Source organism: Zalophus californianus, chromosome 15, assembly GCF_009762305.2.
Source record: "Zalophus californianus isolate mZalCal1 chromosome 15, mZalCal1.pri.v2, whole genome shotgun sequence".
Classification (NCBI taxonomy): domain Eukaryota; kingdom Metazoa; phylum Chordata; class Mammalia; order Carnivora; family Otariidae; genus Zalophus; species Zalophus californianus.
Genome location: NC_045609.1, coordinates 45,594,715 through 45,616,235, shown reverse-complemented (window position 1 = coordinate 45,616,235; position 21,521 = coordinate 45,594,715). Strand labels below are relative to the sequence as shown.

Sequence of the window (21,521 nt, the reverse complement as noted above, 5' to 3'; positions counted from 1 at the left end):
GGTACTAAATAAATATCTGCTGAGGGAATGACTTGAATATAGCAGAAGGAATGAAAACATCATGCCAATTTCTTTTACTTTTATATACAAATGAGACCTTCCCAAACAGGCTGTACTATGGATAAACTATTCCATTTCCTTATCTCAACACAACTGAAATGATACAAAAACCACACCACTTCCTCCTGCTCACTTCGAGCCCTGACTTGTGTCAAGATCCTATGAGGAAAATTTTCCACTGTTTTCACTGCATATACTCGAGTTTGAGATATAAATTAAAAGGTCTTAAGAAAGTCTTGTATAAGTAAACATAACTTCTCAAGATCTAAAATACTGCTTAAGGCAAACAATGGCTTGGGTTATACTTTGACAGTACTACATAGTTAAAGCAAGTTAAATAATTGTGGAATAATCACAGACAAAAAGAAAATACAGCCCTTTGGTACAAACAATGTGGTCTGACAAAGGGAACTTCAAAGGACTATCTAAAATCAACTGCAATATTTCAGTAAGTAGACACAAGTAAAGGTTCAAAGGTAATATTTATATGTAAACTGTAAGTCACCAAAGGCCCTGAATAAGACCAGAGGGTGTTACAATCAGATCATTAGTAATTCTTCCCTGTATTTAACCACAAACTATAGTAAACTAAACCTTGCAAACCTGTAGGTCTATGAAAGAACACCCTCGAGATTACAAATTCCAGCTTATTAAATGGGAAGCACCTGGAAACCCAGGGAGCACTTCCAGTCTGTGGATGAAACATCTACTTTTTGTTACTCTGTGTCAGAATATTGTCGCCAATTAAAAAGCGCTGGTTTAGCGTGCTTTGCAGAAGAAGTTCTATGGCATGGGATGGACTTTTTTTCTCCTTTTAGTATCTTTCAGCTGAGATACCTAGTTTAAATACTTATCAACTTACATTTTTATTTTAAAGAAAGGTAAAAAATAAAATAAAATAGAAATTAAAAAAATAAATTTAAAAGGGGCGCATGGGTGGTTCAGTAGGTTAGGCAACTGACTCTTCAGCTCAGGTCATGATCTCAGGGTTGTGAGTTTGAGCCCTGCATCAAAAAAAAATTTTTTTTTAAATAAGAAAAGGACTGTACATAGCACAGTCTTCGGCTTAGGGGACCTAAGAGTTAGTTCTAATTCTGCCTTTACCAGCTCACTGATCCAGGCCAATTCACTTCCCTCTCTGGGCCTTAGTTTGCTCATCTGTAAAAGAAATAATGCCATGAAGTCTTCCACTCAATGCTGTGAGTCTGTCAACTGTGTTCACTGAATACAGTGCTTCAAAGATTTCACCTAAGAATTACCTAGGTGTTACTGTACACCTGAAACTAAGGTAACACTGTATGTTAACTATACTGGAATTAAAATAAAATAAAGTGGGTTTACCACCGCTGCTTTAAAAAAAAAAAAAAATTACTTAGGTGCTAAGTAAAGCAAGGCAAACACCATAAAATCTGAAGTAACCACTATTCTGAATGTGGTATTTAACACCCATGTCTTCATAGGCTTTTGCTGTATGTACTATGTATCCCAAACAATATATAGAGTTTGTCTATTTTTGAATTTTTTATAGCTGTACAAAAGTTGTATTGTTCTATATGTATATTTTTATATTTGCTTATTTTTCAATCAACATTGTGAGTGATTTCCATGGTAGATACATGTAGTTCTTTTTCATTCATTTTCATTGTTATATAGAGCATTCCATCCTATGAATATCTTACAGCTGTATTTATCCATTTTCCTACTGGTAGACATTGTAGGTTGTTCCATATTTTGGTATAAGCAATGCTTACAATAAGCATAAGCATAATAAGCAAAGCAATACATAAACTTGAATGGCTGCTTCTGTTGTTGCTTGAGCAAGTAAATCTGCAAGGCAGAATCCGAGAAGTAGAAATCTGGGTCTAATGGTAGTCTTGGCAGATATTTTGGTAATTTCACTGGGACTGTACCATTTTGCACTTCCAAATACACAACACTGATATAAGGACAATTTTTAAATACTCCTGAAGGACACAGTATACACTTAAACACAGGGAAAGACATATTGCATTATGTATAGAAAGCCTCAATATCATGTATGTCAATTCCTCCTATGTTGATTATAAATTTACTGATACTCTTTATCACATTAAAGTTCCCTTCTAAGTTTGCTAAGAGTTTTCATCATAAACGGGGTTCAATTTTACTGTGTTTTTTCTCCATCTATTGATATGATCAGTGTTTTCCTCCTTCAATGTGTTAATGGATAAATTAATTAGTAATAATCCATATTAAGAGCTTTCTTAAAGACTAAACCATCTGTGGTAGTTTTTTAAAGATGTCCACAAATTCTTTCATATTCCTTTTTTTTTTTTTTAAGATTTTTTATTTATTTATTTATTTTGACAGAGAGAGACAGCGAGAGAGGGAGAAGCAGGCTTCCCGCAGAGCAGGGATCCCAGGACCCTGGGATCATGACCCGAGCCGAAGGCAGACGCTCAACGACTGAGCCACCCAGGCGCCCCTCATATTCCTTTTTTAAGAGGTGGAGCCTAATTACTTGGAGTGTATGCTAGATTGAGTAACTCCCCTTTAACAAACAGTAGAAAGTGAAAGTGACAAAGTATGTGTTCTGAGAGTAGTTTTAAAAGGCAATGGAGCTTTCTCTTTGCTTTTTCTTGGGTCATTCACTCTGGGCTGAGGAACTGAGGCCTCCTGCCAATAGCCATTTGAGTGTACCATCTTGGAAATGGATCCCCCCACCCCCAGTCAAGCTTTCACATGAATGTAGCCCTGCAGACATCCTAACTACCACCTCATTAGACACCCTGAGCCAAAATCACCCAGTAAACTGCCCTTAACTTCCTGTGTTTTTATTGTTTCAAGTCCCTAAGTTTTGGGATAAATTGTTATGCAGTAATAATTAACACACTATCCTTGTATTCCTGGGATAAATTCAATTTTTTCATTATTGAATTATAAATTGTCTGGTCTTTGTCCCTGGTTCCTAGAAGGGAACCCCTAAAGTAAATCCTTGGAATTTCCTGGGTAATAGGAGTATCTTTGTTATGCGCGAGCCTCACAGATCATACCTGAGTTTATGACTCAGGATGGAGGCTGGTCACCAGAAAGGCCAACCATGTGATCAGAGAGTGGGGGAGGGGTCAGGGCTAAAGACTGAGTTCAATCATGTGGCCAATTATTCAATCATTCCTACACAATGAAATGCCAATAAAAACACTATACACCTCAGCTCAGGTAAGTTTCCTGGTTGGTAAATATATCAATGTGCCAGGAAGATCACATACCCTGATTCCCAAGGGAAAGGAGGCTCCACATCTGGCACTCTCCCAGATTTCACCCTATGTGTCTCTTCATTTGACTGGTCCCAATCTGTATCCCTTAGAATAAAATGATCATTGCACACATGTACCACTTTCTTGAATCCTGTGAGTCATTTTAGTAAACCATCAAATAAAATCTGAGGGGATCATGGAATCCTCCTGGATTTGCAGCCAGTTAGTAAGAAGTCCAAGTAGCCTGGAGACCCCCAAACTTGTTACTGGCATCTCAAGTAAGGGCAGTCTTGTTGGGGACTGTGGCCTCATACCTGTGGAGGCTGACATTAACTTTGGGTAGGTATTATCAGAATTGTACCACACTACTGTAGATACAATTATGTTTGAATACACTCCTGCATTTGTTTTGCTAACATTTTGTTAGGTTTTGCATCTATGTTCATAAGTAAGACTCACCTATTATATTATCCATTATCCAAAGTTATACTAACCACACAGAATAAGCTGAGGAACTTTCCCTATTTTGCTGTTCTCTGGTACAATATGTATAAATTTGGACATATCTACCACTAGAATAGTTTGACAGAACTCAGTTTTAAAATCATCTGGGCCATGGGGTGCGTGGCTGGCTCAGATGGTGAAACGTGACTCTTGATCTTGGGGTTGTGAGTTTGAACCCCACACTGAGTGTAGAGGTTACTTAAAAATAAACTCTTTAAAAAAATAATAAAATCATCTGGGCCAAGGGCTTATCTGTGAGTATATGGGAGGGAGCTGATCTTTCAGAATAAATTAAATTTCTCTAATAATTATAAAAATATCCAGACTTTCTATTTAGTCAAAGTCAATTTATTTTCTTTTTTTAAAAGAAAATTGTCATTTTATTTAAATTATAAAATTTATTGACATAAAGTTACTCAAGGTATTCTCTTATTTTTAAGAAAAACATCTCTTCTATATTTGAAGTTACACTCCCCCCTTTACATTCCCAACCCTATTTGTACTTTCAGGGTTTTTCTTGATCGTTCAAATGGTTTATTTTATCAGCGTTTTCAAGAACCAGTTTTTGGTTTTTGTAATCCCCTCCTATGTATCTTAAAAAATATTTTTTCCATTAATTTCAAACCCCAATTCTATCATGGATTAGCTAGAAGCTTAAGTTTCTCTCTGTGCCTCAGTCCTTTCATCTATAAAATGGGAATAATAACAGTACTCACCCCACAAGGTTGTAAAGATTAAATAAGATAATCCTTGTAAAGCATATGGAACAACCCAGGGCTAGATATTAAGTGTGGCCTTTTTTTTTTTTAAGGTTTATTTATTTATTTGAGTGAAAGAGTGCGTGCACATGCACAATGGGAGCGGGAGAGGGAGAAACTCCAAACAGACTCCCCACTGAGCACAGAGCCCAACACGGGCTTGATCCCACAACCCTGGGATCACAACCCAAGCTGAAACCAAGAGTCGGACACTAAACTGACTACATAACCCAGGTGCCGCACAAGTGCTGGCTTTTACCTTCAGTATCTATTTATTTCTCTTGAATTTATTCTGTTGTTCTTTTCCTAATTTGTTAGATGTTAGCTTATTAATATTTTTAATTTTTAATATGAGTATTTAAGGCTTCAGTGTGTCAGACAAGTATTAATATCCAAATTTTCTTTATTGTTCAGTTCTAGGTATTTTCTGATTTGTATTGTCATTTTACTTTTGACCTGTGGGATTTATAGTAGTATGTTTTTAAATTTCCAAGCATGGGTTTTATATACTGTTTGTTATTCATTTTTAACTTAAGTGCATTTGTTGGCAGAAAATATGGTTGATAGGATTATTTGAAATGTATCAGAACTATTTATATTTTGAAATGTGTCAGAATTTACTGTACAGCCTAGTACATGGTAACATTTAATAAATGCTAACAAATGAGCCTGTCATGCTCTCTGCTTAAAAATCTATGAATATTCTCATTTTAATAGGGTGGAATTAGCAAGACATAAGAAGAATTGTTAGAATCTGGCCTCTGCAGGGTTTTCTAACACCATCCTCCCACTCTTCCATGTCCTTACAATGCTCCAACTATACTGAAATCACCGTAGCACTCTATCTTCATAGGCATTCCCTTCAGACTTCCATTCTTTTGCACAGCCTCTGGGCTTTACCAGGTTAACTCTAATTCATTCTTCAAGACTTGATCTATGAGTAATCTTGGCAGGCAATCCCTGATCCTTACTCATCAGGCTGAGTGAGGTGTCCCATCTCTGTACTTCTGGTGCACCCAGAACATGTACCATAGCTGTTTCACAGCTCTTAGCTAACATTCATTTAAAAACTATTTATTAATCCTGTGGTATGTGCTCTACACTGATTACACAATGGTAAATGAAGCAGACTTAACTCCTCCTATTAAAAGATGTACATAGTCAGGCGATGTTTGGACTTATCTTGCAGCTTTTGTAATCTCCATTTTCTGGCACATTACTAAGCAAAGCAATACATGTTCAATAAACGAATAAAAGGAATAAAAGATATATTAATATCTTAAGGGAAACATAACTGAGGAGTTAAACCCACTACAAAAACCACCTAATATACTCTAATATTCTTTATAAGTATACTGGCATCTGAAAATGCATCTCCAAACCTTACAGTTATAGCCAGTAACTACCAATCCAACAATCTCTATTCAAGTACTAGCTCATGAACCTCACTCCTATTATCACCTCTGGTGATTTCTAGATATCAGAGAAAAGAAATTTAGATCCAAGTCCTGAAATAGGGAACCTTAATATACTCAGAAGCCCTCTTCCTAAAATATTTCTGGCTTATTTCATGTTTTGAATTATCTTAGCTCTAAGCTCATTAGCTTTTTCTTATCATACTTTTTTAATAGTATGAAATAATAACATAGTCTATATACTTTATATATATTAACTCAATCCTCTTACTAACTTTATGAGGCAAGTATTCTCATCATGAATAATTTTCTAAGAATAAATCTGAAAATAAAGCAGTGCATGATTTTTTTTTAAAAAGGTATTAAATACCAAAATTAATTCAAGAGCAAGTACAATACCTAAATACACCAAGAAGGTGACTATAAAGTAGAGGTCACCGACTGGAAATGGGATGGAGGAGAGGGTAGTAAGGAGGGCAGTGGAGTGGGATGGCAGTGAGGAGGAACACAGGCTTTGGTGTATACTGTTCAAGATTTTATATAAGAAGAGCTCATTAGGGGCACCTGGGTGGCTCAATCATTAAGTGTCTGCCCTTGGCTCAGGTCATGATCCCAGGGTCCTGGGATTGAGCCCCGCATCGGGCTCCCTGCTCAGTGGGGAGCCTGCTTCTCCCTCTCCCACTGCTTGTGTTCCCCCTCTCACTGTGTCTCTCTCTGTCAAATAAATAAGTAAAATCTTTAAAAAAATGAAGAGCTCATCAGACCTCCTTATTAGTCCCTTACAAACAAAGAGCAGATGGGAGGAAGCAGGGGAGGAATGTAAGAAAGGAAGAAAAGGGAGGAAACAGATGAGCTCAAGAGTTAAACTGGAATTTCTGAGATACTTGGATTGGAAACCACCTTACAAACAGGTGAAAGTGTAAAACACTAGAGCAGGAAGGAAGTATCTGAGATGGAGGATAAGAATAGAAATTGAAATGTCACAACAGAATATGAAAAGATGCTACTGGAAATCCTGTGGCATGCTCTCCCCACAGAATCACATATAGCTGTAGTAAGACAAATGGCTACCTGAACCTGAAAGTACCCAACACAGAGAATGATCAAATAAGCAAGCCAGGAGTGTATCCGCCAACTTAAATTAAGAATAATGGTATCTGGGGGCTCCTGGGTGGCTCAGTTGTTAAGCGTCTGCCTTCGGCTCAGGTCATGGTCCTGGGATTGAGCCCCACGTCTGGCTCCCTGCTGGCGGGGAGCCTGCTTTTCCTTCTCCTCCCCACTTGTGCTCTCTCTCAAATAAATAAATAAATATTAAAAAACAGGGGCGCCTGGGTGGCTCAGTCGTTAAGCGTCTGCCTTTGGCTCAGGTCATGATCCCAGTGACCTGGGATCGAGCCCCACATCGGGCTACCTGCTCAGCGGGAAGCCTGCTTCTCCCTCTCCCACTCCCCCTGCTTGTGTTCCTGCTCTCGCTCTCTCTCTGTCAAATAAATAAAATCTTAAAAAAAAAAAAAAGTCATAGCAATTAATTTTAACAGGCAACAAAATTTACACCACAAAAGTAGAAATAACTGATGTGATCCATTTCACTGTTTACATTCCAAAGAGCAGTGTTTCCCCACGAGGATCATGATAAATGAAAATAACAATGATATGGGTGGAGCTATAGTGTATTATGCTAAGGGAAATAAGCCAGTCAGAGAAACAAATACCCTATCATTTCACTCACATGTGGAAATGTAAAAATGTAAAACATGTAAACATGTCAGAATTATACCTAAAGAAATATTTTAAACATTCTTTTTATTAAATAGTACATAGTATTTAAAACTATAGCAAAAGAGGTAAATATGAACAGAATAGTATTTTTTTTTCTTTTTTCGAAGATATTTATTTGAGAGAAAGAGAGAGAGAGAGAGCAAACACAAGCAGGGAGGAAGGGCAGAGGGAGAGGGAGAAGCAGGTCCCCTGCTGAGCAAGGAGCCTGACGCTGAACTCTATCCCAGGACCCCAGGATCATGACCTGAGCCAAAGGCAGCCGCTTAACCAACTGAGCCACCCAGGCGCCCCAGAACAATATTTTTCTTTAAAAACTGTTCTTTTAAAAAAGGCAATTACTTTTTAAAAATTAATTTACAAAATAAGAATAAAAACATAATACTTTGCTTTTTTCATAATACCTCCCTTACAATATGCTAAGGCTTGAAAAATAATGTACAAAAATATTTGTTGTATATAAACAAATGAAGAAACCAGTAAGACAGTAGAACATTAATTTTAAGATTTCCTTAAACTTAGATCCAACCAGATTTGAAAAATTACTTATGTTTGCTATTGACGCTGCCCAACATTATCTGTACTATCCAGACAGAACACATGGGCATCATCACCTCTTTCCAACATCCAATCAGAAATTACTGTTCCTTATTCCTTGACAATATCTATTCCATGGTCTTTCTTTTCCATTTCCACTGCTACTACTTGGATTAAATTCTGATTACCCCATACCTAACACCTCCTACAACCTTCTGAGCTCCCTGACTCCTCATTCCATTTCTCTAATGATAAACGTTCACACATCATTGCTAGAGCGATTTCCCTAAAGTAAAATTGCTTCAAACAATTAGCACTTCCTACCCTCTCCAAGACCTCTACCATATTCCTAGGGAAATATTCATTTTCTATCAATTGGCTTTTCTAGAAATACCTTTTAATTCTTTCTTTACCTATCCAAATTCTACTCATCTTTCAAAACCTCAAATAATCCCTCCTATGTTCTGTATGTACTTCTCAGTGCTATAGAACCCTGATTAAGAAGTAATGATTTACTCTCCTGGCAGTTATCACTTTTACCTGGCAGTGTTGGTTATCATTACTCATATTACTTATATACATACCTTATAGATACAACTATAAACAGAGAATGGGGACCATGTTCTTTGTTTTCTGATTCCTCCTTTGTGACTTGCTGTTACATAGTTTAACAAGGACCAAAATAAGTAATATCTTATAAAACAAAAATAAGTGCTCTGGGGCCTTAAACTAGGAAGGAACATATTCTTAGAATCAAAGAAATATAGATCAGGGCACCTGGGTGGCTCAGTTAAGCACCTGACTCTTGATTTTGGCTCAGGTTATGATCTCAGGGTCATGAGATTAAGCCCTGCATCAGGCTCCACACTGGGAATGGAGACTGCCTAAGATTCTCTCTCTCCCTCTCCCTCTGCCCCTACCCACTCCCCTCACCCCCACACTAGTGCACCTGCACTCACTCTTAAAAATATATACATATTTTTTAATATATCTATATATACTATTAAATATTAAACTATTTTATTTTAAAGTATTTTTAATTTTTAAAAATATTTTAAATTTTAAAATATTTTAAATAAAAAATTAAAGTTTTAAATATTTTTACTAAATTTTTTTTTAAAGACTCTATTTATTTGACAGAGAGAGACACAGCGAGAGAGGGAACACAAGCAGGGGGAGTGGGAGAGGGAGAAGCAGGCCTCTCACCGAGCAGGGAGCCCGATGCGGGGCTCGATCCCAGGACCCCGGGATCATGACCTGAGCCGAAGGCAGACGCCCAACGACTGAGCCACCCAGGTGCCCCTTTACTAAATTTTTATTAAATTTTTAATATTTTTAATAAATATTAAATATTATAAAATAATACTCATATGTTATTTTATACAGATATAGATCAGAAAGCACATCGGGGATGAACTGGCACTTGAGATGGGTCTTTAAAAGTTGACAGGCCTTCCACAAGAAAGAGAAAGTGGAAAAAGCATGTCAGGAGAATAATTATGAACAAAGCAGAGAGAAGTACAAGGCAATTTCAAATCATCGGCAGAGGGGTATCATGTAGGGGTAGAGAAGAAGAAAATTAAACATTTGCTAAATAACCGGTGCTTACAGATTTTCATAATTTCAGGTAAGTCAATCCCTACCTTAATCAAGAGCCTCATTATTTCTTGCTTGAAACAATTAAGAGCATCCTAATTGTCTCCCTGCTTTTGGTATCCCCCTCCCTCTTGCAAACTATCATCCATATCACTGCCAGATTAATTTTGAAGATTTTATTTATTTACTTAAAAGAGAGAGAGACAGAGATAGTGAGAGAGCACAAGCAGGGAGGAGAGGGAGAAGCAGGCTCCCTGCTGAGCTGGGAGCCTGACGTGGGGCTCAATCCCAGGACACTGAGATCATGACCTGAGCCGAAGGCAGACGCTTAACTGACTGAGCCACCCAGGCGCCCCTGCCAGTTTAATTTTAACAAAACACAATTACGATCCTGAAATGCCTCTGTTAAAAAATTTCAGTGACTGCCAACTATTCACAAAATAAAGCCTAAACTCCTTACCATAGCATTTGGAGTTCTTCACAATTAGGATCTCTCCCAGCCTTGTCCCTCAAAGTCTCTCTCATATCCTTAATTTAAACCATACAAAATGATTCTCCTGTCTTTTGTACATTCGGTACATCTCAAGCTTCCCTTGCTTATGCTGGGTTCTGTGCATGAAATTCTCTCACCTCCCAAATTCCACTCAGCAATCTTTCACTCATCTTTCAAGACTCTACTCAAGTATCATTTCCTATGTGAAGCCTGCCTGACAATTCTCTCCTCTAACAGTGTTGAAGCTTTTCCAATTTCATATAGCACTTTTCCAATTGCACTTGAATTAGCTGTTTCCATACTCCTCTCTAAGCAGACTACATCAAGAGCAAAGCAAGGAACCCATTTCACCGAACATTTTGTATTCTCAGTGCCTAACATAGTGCCTGACAAGAGTAGGTATTTAATAAGTGTTTACAGGGAGAAGGAAATGAATGGATGCAGGCAAAGGTATTACTCACTTAATGCTATACCGTGAAGAGACTTTACTACTAGGGTAGTTTGTCCTTACTTTGGCAGGCCAAGAGAGTCACTGACAGTACATGCAGAATTACCTTTCAGAAGATTTCAGCTGGCAGTAATATGGAGAGGGAAATGGAGTGAAGAGAGGCACAAAGCTGGGAGAGCCCTGCAATATTTTAGTGGAAATGTAACAGACGGGCCTAACCTTGGATGGTGATGGGGGGACTGGGAAGGGGAGGACAGAAACATTCACAGCACATTACAGAGGCCAACAGACGGGAACGGATCGCAGACTGAGGGCAGGAAGGAAAAAATGAGGAATCAGATTCAGCACTGAGACTCTGAATATGGGTGACAGAGAGGTCCAGTAACAGACATGGGAAGCCTGGTGTGAAGCAAGCAGCTGGAAATACGGGCCCGAAGGTTAGAGAGAATGTCACAACTGAGATTTAAGGTTGAGAGAGATCACTTTAGAGGTGACTGTTGAAATGAGATTAGGAAAAACCTAAAGAAGAAACAGAAAAATTTCAAAGATAAAACCTAGTGGAGGTCATAATTTAAGAGTAGGAGGAGAAAAAAAAAGAAATTATGAAGGCGTAATTGAAGAAGTAGAACTAGAACACAGGGTCACAGAAACCAAGAGAATTGCAAAAAGGGGAAAATGACAACTACTACAGTGATCAAAAGAGTATGAAGCCTAATAAAAGACAATTAAAAAGTCGTAAGTATTTTTCAAAAGAGCAAAGACACCAGTGGGGCAGGGTGAGAAAAAAAGAGTGCGCGCTAAGGAAGCATCAGCAGGGAGCAAAGCCAACTACTCCAGGAAGAAAAGTACAGACTACTTCATAGTGTACGTCCTATTCACTTTTCTAAAATACAGATCCCTGAAGAATTCAAACCTTTTCCCTGATAATCTGAGTCTGTAAATTGATTGAAAATAATGAAATTGACTTCTCTGTACATACAGTCTTAGAATGGCTTCTTCTCTCCCATCCCTGGTGTTAATGCAGTTCCTGCTTCTTTAAATAAATTCTATCTCCAAAGATCTATATTTTAAGACATTTTTATTCTGAATTCTATAATGTGTGAAAGTTTCAAAATAATATAAACATCCATTTTTTTATATAATCCACCATTCTGAACTCTGCTTGGTCATCTTTAGAGGGAATAAATATATCTCTATATATCATCTAATGCTTATTTTCTATAACTAGAATGAAGAAAGTACTATCAATAATAAATATCTTTTATTCCTGAAGAGGTTCAACATTTATAAGAAGAGAAAAAACATATTAGAACTACTTATGAACTCATAAGGAGGTCATTAAAGAAACTACAGAAGCTAAAATAAAGTTGCAGCAGTAATACATACAGAAGGACTATTTTCAATTTTTTTCTCCCTTCCAAGATTTTATTTAAATTCAAGTTAGTTAACATATAGTGTAGCACTGGTTTCAGGAGTAGAATTTAGTGATTCATCACTTAACACGCAACACCCAGTTGCTCATCCCAGCACATGCTCTTCTTCTTAATGCCCATCTCCCATTTAGCCCATCCCCCCCACCCACCTTCCAGGACTATTTTCAATTGTTAACAAATGAAAATGTCCATGTTATTCTAATTATTTTCTTAAAAGTCTTTTCCTGGGGTGCCTGGGTGGCTCAGTCGTGCGGTGTCTGCCTTTGGCTCAGGTCATGATCCCAGAGTCCTGGGATGGAGCCCCGTATCCGGCTCCCTGCTCAATGGGAAACCTGCTTCTTCCTCTCCCACTCCCCGTGCTTGTGTTCCCTCTCTCGCACGCGCGCTCTCTCTCTCTCTCTGTGTGTCAAATAAATAAATAAATAAAATCTTTTAAAAATAAATAAATAAAAGTCTTTTCCTTACCTCAGAGATGTGGCTTGATAAAACTGTACTTCCAATTTTCTCCAAACAGCTTTGATCTATGCTTCCATCTCATGAATTCCAAGACAGTATTAAACTGATGCATATTTTCATCAATCTGTTAAAAAAAAAAAAAGAACTTACTTAGACTAAAACATGTGGAAGCAATATTAAACATTTGTCAGGTGTAAAATTATACATTTTTGACATAAAGTCAATGAAAATTCTAAAGTACTTTAACCTATCACTTTACCATTTTCCCAATCTCTGCACAAAGAAGTTTCCCATTTTGCATATTTTCAACTTCACAAACATAACAATAGTTCTGTGGAAAAAATTACTTGCATGTAAAATTTCTGTATTAGCTTGAAAAACAGGAACAGCTAGAAGCAACACTAAAATTTATAATTCTACAATATTCAAATTCCTACTTAGGCAAAAATATATTTGACCACTCACCTAATATCCCTAATTTTCACTTTTTATCACCAAAATCTCAGTAAGCAGTTTTAATTTCAGTCAACCTGCTACCTCGAATATTAAGAACTGAAGGAGTCAGGAATTAATGGCACTGCTTGGTCTAAGCCCAGGGGATAGGTTACAACTACGTTACCACTGACATTCAGTTCCCCTGCTGCTTTGAGACAGAGTTCATAAATCCAAAAGAGAGAAATAATAAAAAATTTTGATTTAAAAAGGCATGTTGTTTACTTAGAGATTTTAAAAATAATTTTGTTGAATGTATCTTTTAACTGAAACTTGAAATAGCAAAGTACTGTTTCATATTTTAAAAGGAAAAATTTTAAGCTGTGTGAGCACTACCTATGTCCCACTGCAAGGTCAAAATGCCTTTGTCTTCAAGTCCATTTAGAAGTATCACTTGTGTCATACTGAGGTCTAGTAGTCTTGGCAATAATGACTGAATTCATGTAAACTGGGGCAACCTGAACCGGTCTAGCATATCAGATAGCAGCCTTTCTTAAACACAAGAGTCTCCACTCGGCAGACAGGCTGCCACAAGACCATGCTAAATCTTTCATGGTCCAACTAAAGACAGACTGACCCTGAAAGCAATTAGTAATGCTTTGTCTGCATGTAGGAGCCTTAAATAGTCTTCTCAATGCACCAGCTACCCACAACTTAACTGGGTACTCACAGGACTATAAAACTCAGACCATCACTCAGAGAAGTGAGGGCAGGAATGGAGATATGGTGTTTAGTGATTTTTTCCTGAGATGTTCATAGTCTTAAAAAATGTCCCTTAGATAATCAAAAAATAAATGCACTGTGTTTTGATTTTAGAAATGACAAATATCTTCCTCCAAAGCCACTCTTGGCCAACAACTCCATTCTTCTCTAACAGTGTATGTGGAAGAAAAGAGGGAAGGCAATCACCATATTAAACAAAGCTCAGATTAACCCATTCTCATAAAGGTTGAAACAATCCATCAAAAGGACTATGTTTAAAAATATATGGCCCGATTCTAATTCCACCAGTTATTTCCAATGAATCAAATAAAATTTGACCATCTACTAACCATTGTTTATCATGGCACTACTTATTACAATATTATGAACTTGTGTTTAACAACCACGAAGATCTAGTCAAAACTGAACACTAAATAAGTATAATAATAATTTTCATCAAAGATTTTGTGTCTAAAACTTTCAAGCCTGTTTGTTCTAGAAAACATATTAAGGAAAAGGTAATTCTTTTAAAAACACATCAGGTCTTCTTAACAACAGAATAAGTGAAAAATCAAACCTTTCTAGATATATTCTAATATTTTATAATTGAGCTAACATTAGAATTTCCTCAAAGTTCGTAAATATTTGCAAACAAATATGAAAAGTGCATTTTAATCCCACATTGTCTGTACAAAATGCCTTTGTTTGCCATCAAAATGTACACATCCCTCTTGGCTTTCAAATTATTAAAGTCGTTAAACTTTAAACCACCAAGATACTTAAAAGATCATTAACCATACAGAACCCATCAGTGACAAACATCAACTGTGGATATTATAGTTATCTGTGACACTGAGGTGTTAGAACACCAGCAATTCACTTTTATATGAGTAAGATTTGCTTTATAGAAAAGAACAGTGTACATATGCTTTTGATAAATACACTTAGTCTAAGACAAAATTTAAGATTACTTTTGAGTTTGTACCAGATGTCAAAAAGTAGTCATTTCCTAGTATTCACAAACTCAGCAATACTGACTGCACACTTTTTCTTTCCACCACTCCAAATACTCTCCTCCTCAACAGCATTTCTCTTCTCTAAGCACCCATAAAAAGTACCCCAAATATCATACAAATACTGCTGTTAACACTATCACTGCATTCATATAACCCTTTTAAAAAATCAGAACCAAACTACAGAATATTTGACAAAACATCCCAGCTGGGCTCTTAAACCAAAGGCATTACTGTTAAAATCTTTAGTACATTAACTGGAAAATTCAAACATCATGCTTCAGAAAAATATAATACAGTTCTGGCTGTATGTAATTCAAATGAACAGTATAATTTAGGCTTATCATGCACTTCTGTAATAAAGCAGGTAACCACATAACACAGAAAGGGAGGGTCAACTTATGGATGGGTTGTGTTTTTTTATTTTTTTAAAGATTTTATTTATTTATTTGACAGAGAGAGACACAGCGAGAGAGGGAACACAAGTAGGGGGAGTGGGAGAAGCAGGCTTCCCGGCGAAGCAGGGAGCCTGATGCAGGGCTCAATCCCAGGACCCTGGGACCACGACCTGAGCCGAAGGCAGACGCTTAATGACTGAGCCACCCAGATGCCCCAGATGGGTTGTGTTTTAAAAGATCACTTATAACTTGAATGTAAGCTTGATTTTGAAACTTAAGATGCCTTTCTCATAAAACCAAAGATATAAACAGTAATATTAAACCTGTAATGCAAATGAACTACAGTACACAATTCTAACATAGCACTCTTCTTAAGCATATTTCCATACCAAACTCTAACTTTTTATTCATTGTTGTAATTCTAGAATCTAGCACAGCTGATGACACAGAGTAGGACTTTTTGGTGAAGTACTGAATAGCAACAACTCAATGATATGAGAAACTGGCTTGTCTAGAAAACCTTACCTATCTTAATTATATCAGACAACCAAAAGACAAGGGGGAAAAACTTCTTCCAAAAGAGATATGTGAAAAAGATTCTTAACACCAGGGTGAGAAAGCTCTGATCTAAACCAATTGTGGCAATTTCCATTCTACCTGTCAATGTGTGGCTTAGCTATAAGCATCTGATGCAATTCCAGCCAGTAAGACAAGAGCCTAAGTTTGCTGGGAAACTAAGCACTGGGAAAAGTGTTTCTGGGAAAGGTTTTCTGGTTGATGAAAAAAAGACACCTAAGTGGGGGTGCCTGGGTGGCTCAGGTCATGATCCCGGGATCCTGGTATCGAGCCCCGCACTGGGCTTCCTGCTCAGCAGGAAGCCTGCTTCTCCCTCTCCCACTTCCCCTGCTTGTTTCCTCTCTTGCTGTCTCTCTCTCTGTCAAATAATAAATAACATCTTTAAAAAAAAAAAGACACCTAAGTGAAATCATCCCCCCACCACCTTTTTTTCCAGGCAACTCTGGGTTTGGGTTTGTCAAGTAAAATGATGGCAGCCATCAGGACCATGAAGGAGGTGACAGCCTAAGAAGACAAACCAACAGATTAAGAATGGTTGCATTAAACGACAGAAAGAATCTGGGTCTTTGGTGATGTTATGCTTGAATAAATCCTAAAACCGTATTACTACATTGGATCTTTTTATTATATTATATTATATTATATTAAATCCTTTTATTGTTTTCAATTACCAAAAGTAACCCAGCAAATACCATGATTCAGAAACTAATTTACTACATTTACTTCCATGAATTCAACTGTTATTTATACAATGATAACTCATCTAAATTTATATCTCAATCCAGATGCTTCTTTTGACCTAGATACATATTTCTGAAGTACTAAATATTAGAAGAAATCAAACAATCAACATACTCAAATCAAACAATCAAAATACCCAAAATGTGGAATTCCACAGAGACAGAAAATAGATTAATGGTTGTCTGGGACTGGGGGTGGAGGGTGGGAATGGAGAAAGACACCAAAATGATGATCTACAAAAGAAAAAAAGGGGCAAATGAGAATTCATCAAAATTAAAAATATTCCTTCAGCAAAAGGCCCTGTTAAAAAGATGAAAAGACAAGATACAGGATGGGAAAAGATATTTGCAAGTCTTATATGTGACAAAGGACCCAACTAGGATATACCAAATCTCAAAACTCAACGTTAAAAAAAAAATCACCAAGAAACTGGGCAAACAATATGAAAAGAGATTTCACTGAAGAAGATACCTGGATGGCAAATCAGCACATGAAAAGATACAGTCAACACTAGCCATCAGGGAAATGCAAATTAAGACCCGGCTGAGATATCACTATATACCTACTGGAACAACTAAAATAAAAAACGTGACAATACAAAATACTGGCAAGAATATGAAGAAAATAAATCTTTCAGACGTTGTTGGTGAGAATGTAAAATGGCACCGCCACTTTGGAAAATAGTTTGGAAGTTTCTTTAAAAATGAAATACACACTTACATGTAACCAAACACACTCATGGTTGCAAAGAAATGAACATGAATATTAGCAGCAGTTTTATTTTTAATAACCAAAAACTGGAGAAAACAAAACGTCCTTCAAAAGGTGAATGGTTAAACAAACTGGTATATCCACACAACAGAATCCTACTCAGCAATAAAAAGGGGTAAACTTAGTGATACACAAAACAACTTGGGTGAATCTCAAAGGATTAGGCTGAGTGCAAAAAGGTCACATACTATATGATTCCATTTATAAAACACTCTCTAAATGACAAAATCATACAGATGGAAAAAAAAAAAAACCCTCATGACTGCCATGGTGGGAGACAGCTGTATGTGCAGCACAAGGGAGATCTTTGTGGTGACAGGATCTGTGTCTTGATGCTACACATCTACATGTATTTTTAAATGGCACAGCACTATATATATAAAATGAACCAATATCAGTTTCTGTCTGGATACTGTACATCACATAGCATTAAGTAACCACTGGAGGAAGGTGAAGGGTACAAGGGACCTCTCCTTACTATTTTTGTAATTTCCTATGAATCTATAATTATTTTTAAGTAATTAAAAATTTTTTAAACACTATTTCCTAAAAATGTTTTACCTCTGCTTAAAATTAGATTGTGAATAACAAAATAACTGTTCAGACTATTCAAGATACATTCTTTCTTTCAAATCAGCGAGGGAACTTCAATTCTGCAGTGGCTTCTAGTATCCTATGGAAATGAGGAGTCCCCATAACAGAAGTCTAAAGAAACCAATAGTTCCTAGACCAAATTCTGGGTCTTCAGTCCTCCCTGTATCCCTCACCCTCTGGGTCTGGGAAGCAGTGACTACTATTACATGAGTGTCCATCCGTTCTAAGAGTAACAAACACATCAAGTTTGACGCAGCCACCTGCAACAGGATGAACTCCCAAATAATCATCCATATATTCTTTCCAATTTATCCTTCCTGTCAAAGAAGCATGAAAACCACTTTTAGGTTTTCCATTTTAATTTTTCTCTACAATTTACTAGACAATTTACACAGTATACACAGACATTTAAATTACTTGATACATCTCCTACCTCCCAAGTAAACCTAATACAGTCAGTGGAGAAATACATATCACCCATTTATTTCCTATAAAATGATAAGAAACCATCAATAGAACATTTATCTTATTAGCTGATAGGTGAAAGTATCCTGGGGCAAGTTCCTCTGGAGAGTTTCACTACATTATGTGAAGAAGAAAATTTCTACTCTCAAGAATTATCAGGAATTGATTTTATTTAGCATGGAGCCCTCCGTAGGGTTGAACTCACGACCCTGAGATCAAGACCTGAGCTGAGATCAAGAGTCCTACCCCTAATTGTGCCACCCAGGCATCCCAGAAATTGATTCTAGATTGCTAAAGGTTCAGCAATTCTTCTAAAAACATGCATTGTTTCTACTTCTCAGTAAAGTATAAATACTATTTAGAATTAACATTATGAACACCAGAGTTATGCTGCAATATAGTGAAATCATCAGGGACTAATTAATACATAGTGCTATTTGCTCCAGTTTCTAAATGGTCCCAGAAGAGTGCTGTGTGTACTTGCTTGTTTGCTTGTTTTAAATTTTAGCTTGCAGGGCGCCTGGGTGGCTCAGTTGGTTGAGCGACTGCCTTCGGCTCAGGTCATGATCCTGGAGTCCCGGGATCGAGTCCCGCATCGGGCTCCCTGCTCGGCGGGGAGTCTGCTTCTCCCTCAGACCCTCTTCCCTCTCGTGCTATCTCTCATTCTCTCTCTCTCAAATAAATAAATAAAATAATAAAATAAATAAATAAATAAATTTTAGCTTGCATCCCTCTTTAAGTTTTCTTCCTTTGCTAAAAGCTACTTAGGATGCATATTTGCTAACATAGTAACAGCCCCATATCCACTTTTCTTTTCTTTTTAAATTTTATTTATTTATTTATTTGACAGAGAGACAGTGCACGCAAGCACAAGCAGGGGGAGCAGCAGAGGGAGAGGGAGAAGCAGGCACCCCACAAAGCAGGGAGCCCAATGTGGGGCTTGATCCTGGGACCCTGAGATCATGACCTGAGCCAAAGGCAGATGCTTAACCGACTGAGCCACCCAGGCTCCCCTATCCACTTTTCACTTACATTATTCCTGAAAACCAGAAAACTTTATTGCAGCTCTGTTTCAGGGTCTATAGAAATGAAAAGGCTGCTTAGGACAGCCTGAAACTGAAGGTATAAAAACTGAACACAACTTCCATTATGATCCAGTAATTTTTATGCTTATACACACACACACACACACACACACACACATTTTTAAATGCTGTGATTTTTTTTTTTTAAAGATTTTATTTATTTATTTGACAGAGAGAGAGACAGCGAGAGCAGGAACACAAGCAGGGGGAGCAGGAGAGGGAGAAGCAGGCTTCCCGCTGAGCAGGGAGCCCAATGTGGGACTCGATCCCAGGACCCCGGGATCATGACCTGAGCCGAAGGCAGACGCTTAACGACTGAGCCACCCAGGCGCCCCAATGCTGTGATATTTTTAAAGGACCACTTCAAGAAGGCAAAGATAGGACACCTCAATGAGTCAACTCATGAGAAAACAAAAATGGGAGGAGCTAAGAACTGTAAACATCTCAACATTTCTAACAAGATCCACTCTCAAATGTTCCTCTTGAATTCCTTATCTGGCTTAATGTACAACTGTTTACAAAAAAATCTTTTTTTTAGCCACCCTCTAGTAAAGGTGATAACGTACATACCCAAAACCCCAAAAATTTTAGCTCTGGGTATATAACCCAGGGGACCTTTTGCATATATCTACCAAGAAGCATGCACAAGAAGATCCACAGCAGCATTTTCTTAATAGCAAAAACCAGAGGAAACCCAAGTGTCCAACAACAGTAAAATGCATAAATTGTAGTATATTCATACAATGGAATTACCACATAGTACTGAAAAGGAATGTACCTCAGATAAGTATGTTAACAAGAATGAAATCTCAAAATCATAATATTGAACAAAAAAGAAACAGTCCAAGAAGAATACATACAGTGTGATTCCATTCATATAAAGCTCAAAAATATGAAATACTTTCTAAAAAGTATATTAAAGGAAAAATACAAAAGTGGGAAAATGTAAGGAAAGGTGATGGAGTAACACTAAACTCAGGATGACAGTTTCTTCTGGGAAGAGACAAGCTATTGTCCTGAAGCCTAGAGATGTTCAAAGGATGCCATTTCATTTCTTGGGACAGGAGGCTGGGACAGATGCATTCATTCATTATTATTACTCTAAAATGTACATCTATGTTATATATATCCTCGTATGTAGAATAGATTTTAGAATAAAAATTTCATTTTAATCTAAAGTAAATATGGTTAATTAATATAGTTAACTGCTAATATTTTGTAAATTTGGGTATCAGGCATACAGGTGTCACACCACTTCCTTTATTTTTGGAATGTATCATAACTTAATTTTTAAAAATTAAGAGTGAAGCACTATTAAATTGTATTTTGAAATTTAAGGACAAAATATCACAAACCTCTAGCAAGGATAAATCAAAGCAAATACTAAGCTATTATAAAATGAAAAAAATGTGAAAAAATATAATCAGAAAATACACAATGCTATCAATATAGCATTCACTCTAAAACATTTTAACTTTAATCTAGTCATGAAATACAAAAATATAAGCAGCAAATTGAAGGGTATCCTATTTAAAAAAAAAAACAAGATTTCATAAAAGACCATTGTAAGGGGGGTGGTGGGGGAAGGACGAAGGGCAGTGGAAACAGTGATTTATTCTCAATTAAAGGAAACCAAATAAATATGACAACCAAATGCAAGATATAGTCCTTAACTGGTTCCTGGATCAAAAATCAAAATAGGGGCGCCTGGCTGGCTCAGTTGGTAGAACATACGATTTTTGATCTCAGGGCTGTGAGTTTAAGCCCCATGCTGGCTGTGGAGCCTACTTAAAAAAATAAAAATAAAAATAGGTATAAAGAACACTTTTGGAAAGAAAATAGAGAAAATTTAAGTAAGGGCAGTATATTACATAATAGTATATTGATGTTAAATCTCTTATGATAACGTAGCTCTTAAGGAAGGACAATCTTGTTCGTAGGACACACTTGCTAAAATATTTAGGGGTGACAT

The 21,521-nt window shown here is 37.0% G+C and overlaps 1 protein-coding gene across 8 annotated transcripts in view; it reads right to left on the bottom strand.

Moving 5' to 3' along the window:
* Positions 1–21,521, bottom strand: part of BMPR1A (bone morphogenetic protein receptor type 1A) — a 135,900-nt gene that overhangs the window by 45,628 nt on the left and 68,751 nt on the right. For all 8 annotated transcript variants that reach the window (XM_027586675.2, XM_027586724.2, XM_027586719.1 and 5 more), the window contains one exon: positions 12,722–12,836. The gene's annotated coding sequence lies outside the window, so the exon portion shown is untranslated. The remainder of the gene's footprint in view (positions 1–12,721; positions 12,837–21,521) is intronic.